General features: G+C 29.9%; 1 non-coding gene across 1 annotated transcript; it reads right to left on the reverse strand.

Moving 5' to 3' along the window:
- Window positions 1-6,219: 6,219 nt before the first annotated feature.
- TRNAS-GCU (transfer RNA serine (anticodon GCU)) lies at window positions 6,220-6,307 on the reverse strand. Its single transcript has one exon. It is a non-coding gene; the product is annotated as a tRNA-Ser (tRNA).
- Window positions 6,308-7,500: the final 1,193 nt, after the last annotated feature.

Raw genomic sequence — 7,500 nt, forward strand, 5'->3', positions numbered from 1 at the left:
AAACTTCTTCAAAGTATAAGAAGCTCTTGGGAAGATTAAAGAAAGAATCCGTTCTTCTTCCGTAAAGAATTCGTCCAATAATTTATAACCTAATCTTTTCAAAAAAGTTCGTACAGTACTTTTGTGTTTACGAGCCAAAGTTTTAACACAAGAAAGTCGAAGTATATATTTTATTCGATACAAACTCTTTTTTCTTGAGGATCCACTGTAATAATGAGAAAGATTTCTGCATATATGCACAAATCGGTCGATAATATCAAAATCCGACGAATCTGCCCAGGTGGACTTACTAATAGGATGCCCTAATGCGTTACAAAATTTCACTTTAGCCAATGATCCAATCAAAGGAATAATTGGAACTAATGTATCAAGCTTCTTCATAGCATTATCCATTATAAATGAATTTTCTAACATTTGACCCCGTACCACCGAAAGGTTTGGTCGCATACTTGAAAAATAACCCAAAAAATCAAGGGAATGCTTGGATAATTGGTTTATATAAATCCTTCCTGGTTGAGACCACACATAAGAATGACATTGCCATAAATTGACAAGATAATATTTCCACTTATTCATTAGAAGAGGGGTATCCTTCGAAGACAGAATAGATTTTCCTTGATATCTAACATAATGCATAAAAGGATCCTTGAAGAACCATAAGATGGCGGCCGGAAAATCATTAATGAAGACTTCTTCCACAGGATATTTTTTTTTTTCATAGAAATGTATTCGCTCAAAAAAGATACCAGAAGAGGTTAATCGTAAATGAGAAGATTGATTACGAAGAAAAAGTAAAATGGATTCGTATTCACATACATGAGAATTATATAGGAGCAAGAATAATCGTGTATTACGTTTTGAAAAAAGAATTTTTTTTGGAGTAATAAGACTATTCCAATTATAATACTCGTGAAGAAAGAGTCGTAATAAATGTAAAGAAGAGGGATCTTTCACCCAATAGCGAAGGGTTTGAACCAAGATTTCCAGATGAATGGGGTAGGGTATTAGTACATCTGATACATAATTTAAATGTGGGAATTTGTCCTCTAAAAAAGGAAATATTGAATGAATTGATCGTAAATTATAAGATTTTACGATTTCTGTCGCCTCTAAGGAAGATACTAATCGTAGGGAAAACGGAATTTCCACAATGACTGCAAATCCCTCCGACATCATTTGAGAATACAAATTTTTGTTGTACCCAAAAAATTTTTTTTGGTTAGAATCATTAGCGGAAATTATCAAATGATTCTGTTGATACATTCGACTAATTAAACGTTTTATAATTAGTAAACTATATTTAGTGTCATAACCTACATTATCCAACAAAATCGATCTATTTAAACCATGATCATGAGCAAGTGCATAAATATACTCCCGAAAGATAAGTGGGTATAGGAAGTCATGTTGCTGATATCTATCTAGTTCTAAATATCCTTGAAATTCTTCCATTTTTAATGTGAACAAGAAAAGAAATAGGTGATTTATTGGGTTATCAAATGATACATAGTACGATACAGTCAAAACAAGGTATTATAGTAAGAAAATACCTCGGAACAAGTAAGACTCATCAACGGACTCTCTAGCCTCTCTTTTTCCATCTAATTGATTTATGTTCGTTCTAGGGTAACAAGATGGTTAGAAGTCCTTTATTTTTTCAATCCAATCGCTCTTTTGATTTTGAAAAATCTTTATCAATATACTGCCTTCTTCTACACATTTATCTCTACCCCATAATGGGTAATAGCTAATAATTAGGACTCATAAGAAATTTATAATCCACTCATGGGAAAAGTTTTTCCCGTATTAAGCACTAATATATTTTTAACGTCTAATTAGATCGGGTAATCATTCAAAAATTAAGAACAGAAGCTCATTACTTTTTGTTTCCCTATAATTGGAACCGTAGTTAGGGCTCTACCCATTTATTCACTCGACCAAATTCATTTTTTTATTACACGACAAGAATTCAAACAATTATAATAAGGTTTTGGACCTATTCGGTAAGAATGAAATATTCTTAGAATTATCCATTGATACGACATGCTGCTTTTTCCATTCATTCCTTTCAGGATCAGTCGTGGTCTTACAAACTCTACCGATGGTATGGACGAATCTTTTGCTTCATACAAATGTGTAAAAGATGCTAGCCGCACTTAAAAGCCGAGTACTCTACCGTTGAGTTAGCAACCCAAATAAAATAATTAGAATGTGTAGATACAATCGGAATCTCAATAAAAAAAAGATTGAATTGCACAACGCAATCCAAACCAATCAAAACATTAAAATAGCACAAATTTTTAAAATTCTAATTGATTAGATTCTGAACATAATAAAAATGAACAGATCCGATGAAAAAATTCTCAGATAAAAATAGGGATAAAGTAAAATATTTATAAATAGCTCCTTGTCTCTTATGTCATCCATTAATTCTATAGTATATATAGATTTTATTGAGTTTAATCTTAATCAAAAAAAGACTTCTTGTATCACAGAAAATACAAGAACCCATTATTTGAATGAAATAAAAGCTATGGGACGGAGATAGAAATGGATCCTTTTATCCACGATCGGATTATATTTATTTGATACACTGTTGTCAATATGAATGTTGAGAAAAGAATACAAAAGAAAAAACAATTTATAAATATAACTAACAATTCCAATTTCAATCAATTAGACAATTAGAATTCTAAGAAAAAATACGAAAAAAAAAAAAAAAAAAACTAAGGACTTGTGTTGGATTGGCACTATATATAATATTTCTATACAACACAACATTGATACAATATTGGTGGAAAAAAAAATTTTAGTAAAAAAAATGAGGTTTATTCACTAAAATAAGCAAGTGAAATCCTTTGTGTTTTTTTATTTGTTCCTTAACTCATTGACAGTAATCTCAAAATTTTATATTTATAGACCCGATTACTTCTTTTATTTATTCACTTAATCTTTTTCTATCTATTTTATATATATCAATAAAATTTATATCAATAAAATAGAAATAGATTTTTGTCGTTATAAAAGACACTCTTTTATAGTAACAATAATAAATTTAGTATGATATTAATAAATTTAGTATGATATAAATAGAACAAAAGAGGAAATAGCAAAGAAACAAAAAGGTTATACAAGGCTATATACAAATCATCCACATTTTTTTTATTTCATTAATTGAATTTTATTTGTTGATTAGGGCGAAGTTCCGTAAAAACCCCCGCCCTTTTTGAAATATCATGAACAGTTCCTGTAGGTTGAGCACCTTTTTCAAGGAAATATAGAATAGCAGGAACATTTAAATAGATTTGATTCTTTATCGGGTCATAAAAACCCACTTTACGAAGATCTCTTCCCTCTGTCGGGATCGAACATCAATTGCAACGATTCGATAAATGGCTCATTGGGATAGATGAACAATACTCCCCCCCCCCTAGAAACGTATAAGAAGTTTTCTCCTCGTACGGCTCGAGAAAATTCTTAAATTATGTCTATGTCTAAATTATGTCTATGTATAGAATCATAATATCAAATAGATCCATAAAATCATCAAATTCATAATTCATTATATTATTGATTTTAGTTTAAATACTTTTTCGTAGTCCCCCCCCCCCAAAAAAAAAAAAAAATTATTTGTATCCTCATAACTCAAGTTGAATAACTCTCAAATAATTCAAAAGAAACCTTTTAGGTATTAAATTTATTGAGTGGTCTCTATCCCTTTTTGTCTGTCTCCTTTAGAATCTATTTTGATTCTTAAATACGATCTAGTTGTTGAGACAATTGAAAACGGTATTTCCTTGTTCCAGGATCTTTATCTTTGCCTTGAATCATTGGGTTTAGACATTACTTCGGTGATCTTTAAATCGTTTCAAAACGGCAGCAACATACCATTTTTTGTGATTTCTTTCTATCAAAGAATCGTATGAATGGTTGATTCCTACGTAATACACTTTACTTTTAATTTGATCAAAAGAGTTTTACCAATTCCAACAAAATTAACTTTTAAATTTTATCGAATTGGATCCTTAGATTTATATATCTAAAATATACTTACGAAGTTGTTCCAATTTATTGATCGATACTAACCTTAGATTCTTGCCCTTGAGAAATTAATCAATACGTTCTACTCGAGCTCCATCGTGTACTATTTACATGGCAACACTCTCAAAATGAGGGTTCCAGTGGAACAGAACAAATGATGTCGAGCCAAGAGCACTTTCGTTCCTATATAATATAAAAAAGTGGTGGATGTAAGAATCCACAGCTGATCATGTCCTTCAAGTCGCACGTTGCTTTCTGCCACATCGTTTTAAACGAAGTTTTACCATAACATTCCTTCCGTTTGGAACCAGTATGTAATTGATTCAATTATGGAATCGTGAATAATCATCGGTTCGGTCGGTACATAATAATCTATACTTTTTTCTTCTATATGAAGAATGGATAATGTATGACGAAGTCTCAAACAAGAATTCAATCAATTTAACCCCATTGTTTATAATTTTTTTTTAATTATAACTAACATAACATGAATAAATAAACACGAATAAACAAGTTATTTTGAATCTCTATCTTCAAGTAACGTGATAGGATAAATTATCTTCAAGTAACGTGATAGGATAAATTCAACAATTTCACACTTCTTAGAGTACCAAGAACTCATAAGAAATCATTAAAAAGATTTAATTGATTGAATAGTTTCCTACCCTATATCATTATTTGCATAAGGTTTTACAGTAAGTACCATTCGCTTTTTATCATCATTAAGAGAAAGATAAATCCATATTGGATTAAACCATGAATGATTAATAAAAAAAAAAAAAAAAAAGAAATAAGAATCACATTCTATAAAGAAATAAGAATCACATTCTATAACAATATTATACTCTTAAACGGAAGACTGGTCGAAAAGACAATCTTTATTTTGATCTATTTTATTATGATATAGATTATGATATAGATATATATTTTATTTTTATTATAGATTAATAAAATTATAGATTAATAAAATGATCGTGGGTCAGGTATGTTCTGGGACGGAAGGATTCGAACCTCCGAATAGCGGGACCAAAACCCGTTGCCTTACCACTTGGCCACGCCCCATTTCTAGTCGACACTAATAAACACTAATATTGGTACTGGTTGTTCGTCAACTCAAGTCTAAATATCTATTATCTATAAAATAGATTACTAGAATTTTTATACATGTAGGCGTAGAATTAAACAGAATTTATTGATCATTACATATAATTCAATTAAGATATTGTATGAAAGTATGGTTTATTCTATTCTCTTTTGATTTGAGAATTGAAGGATTTTTGATTGGGTGAGTTCAAATCAAAGAAAGTTTTTTTGGTCTATCTTATTTTCTTTTTATTCATTTTCTTTTTCTATGAATAATAACATATTTATAATAATAAAATAATAAAAATAATAATAAAATAATAAAAAACTCAATTTATTAATAACTCCAATCAAAATAAATAAAATACAATTATCCTCAAGACAAAATGTTTGTTATGCTTAATATATTTAGTTTGATCTGTATCTGTCTTAATTCTGCTCTTTATTCAAGTAGTTTTTCGTCGCCAAATTGCCCGAGGCCTACGCTTTTTTAAATCCAATCGTAGATGTTATGCCAGTAATACCCCTGTTTTTTTTTCTCTTAGCCTTTGTTTGGCAAGCTGCTGTAAGTTTTCGATGATATCTTTAATTTAATAATGTCTAGACAATTCATGATTTATTGAAAAAAAAAAAATTCAAAGAAAAGAATTGATAAGATCAGATAAGTCTTACACCCTCAATTCAAATATTGAAATTCTTGTACAACCGCGAAAAATCTGGATCACCCCACTTTATTTCTTGGTGTCAAAATAAAAAAAAAATAGTAGGGTATGCGGTATAAAAACGGAGAATCTATTCTCTTTTTTACTAAAAAAAATCTTGGAGATTATGTTAATGCTTACTCTCAAACTATTTGTTTACACGGTAGTGATATTCTTTGTTTCTCTCTTTATTTTTCGGATTCCTGTCTAATGATCCAGGACGTAATCCTGGACGTGAAGAATAAAAGATAAGTTTTTGTTTTCCTTGCTTGATTTTTAAATGTTCTTAGTAGGATTTTATCTATTACACATTTTTTACTATTAACTATTAAATATTAAAAATAAAAAGAGCTCGCGAAAAATTTGAAAGAAATTACCAAGTCATCAACAAAAACGGAAAGAGAGGGATTCGAACCCTCGGTACGAAAAACTCGTACAACGGATTAGCAATCCGACGCTTTAGTCCACTCAGCCATCTCTCCTCCCAATTGAAAAAGGATAATACTATGTTACATTATAAAAAATAAGGATTGAAAGAGCCCTTCATAATATTTTTTTTCATCCGCGAGTGCTTTTTAGTTCCACGGCCCGGCTAAGTACTGACCAGGCCGGGCCCGCCATTTATTGTTCCAACGAATCATAAATAATTTTTTTTTTATTTGAAAACTAAAATACTTGCTTGTTATTACGATTGGAAAAATAAAAACTCTTTTGATTTCTATGATATAGAATCAAATGATATCGAATCAAAGTGTCGTTTCTTATCTTAATTTTTTATATTTATTCTTTATTTTCTTTATTCCTTTTATTTTAGTAAAGTAAATAAATAACAAAAAGGGAGCTGTGGATTCTTGCACAATACATTTTCATGTATGTTATGGCTTAAGTAGTTTTGTCGAGACGTCTAGGTCAAAACCTCCGGCAAAAAACACTTGTTATTTAGTTTTAGTTATTGAAATTTAATGAATTCTCTTTTCCGAATCTCATTGGGTTCTCTGATACAACACGTAAACGCTTCTAATTTTTCATGATTATTTTATGATCCTATCCTTTCTTTTTTCTCTTTTAACTTTTATTACGACCCATTTTCTTGTTCGACAAAAGGTTCATTTATATACAATAATCGGATTGTAGCGGGTATAGTTTAGTGGTAAAAGTGTGATTCGTTCTATAATCCTTTATATAGTTAAGGGTTCTTTCGGTTTGATTAATATTTCATTCCGACCAAAAACTTTATTTCTTAAAAGGATTTAATCCTTTACCTCTCAATGAAAAATTCGAGGAAGAATATACATTCTCGTGATTTGTATCCAAGAATCAATTAAAAATTGAAAAATTGGATTATGAGATTACGAAACATAAATTTTTTTTTTTTTATTAGATCAATAGAATAAGTATGAGTAAAGGATCCATGGATAAAGATAGAAAGTGGCTTTCTAATCGTAACTAAATCTTTAATTTGTATTACGGAAATTGAAGCAAAATGGCTATTAAACAATGACTTTGGTTTACTAGAGACATCGACAAATTGTTTTAGCTCGGTAGAAACAAAATGCTTTTCCTAAGGATTCTCTCACATAGAAATAGAGAACGAAGTAACTAGAAAGGTTGTTATAATATAATCCCCCTCTTTTCTATAGGGATCGTCTAGAAAGCGGGTTGTTCTGAATACATT

Source organism: Pyrus communis, unplaced genomic scaffold (assembly GCF_041283825.1).
Source record: "Pyrus communis isolate YQ-2024b unplaced genomic scaffold, ASM4128382v1 ptg000022l, whole genome shotgun sequence".
NCBI lineage: Eukaryota > Viridiplantae > Streptophyta > Magnoliopsida > Rosales > Rosaceae > Pyrus > Pyrus communis.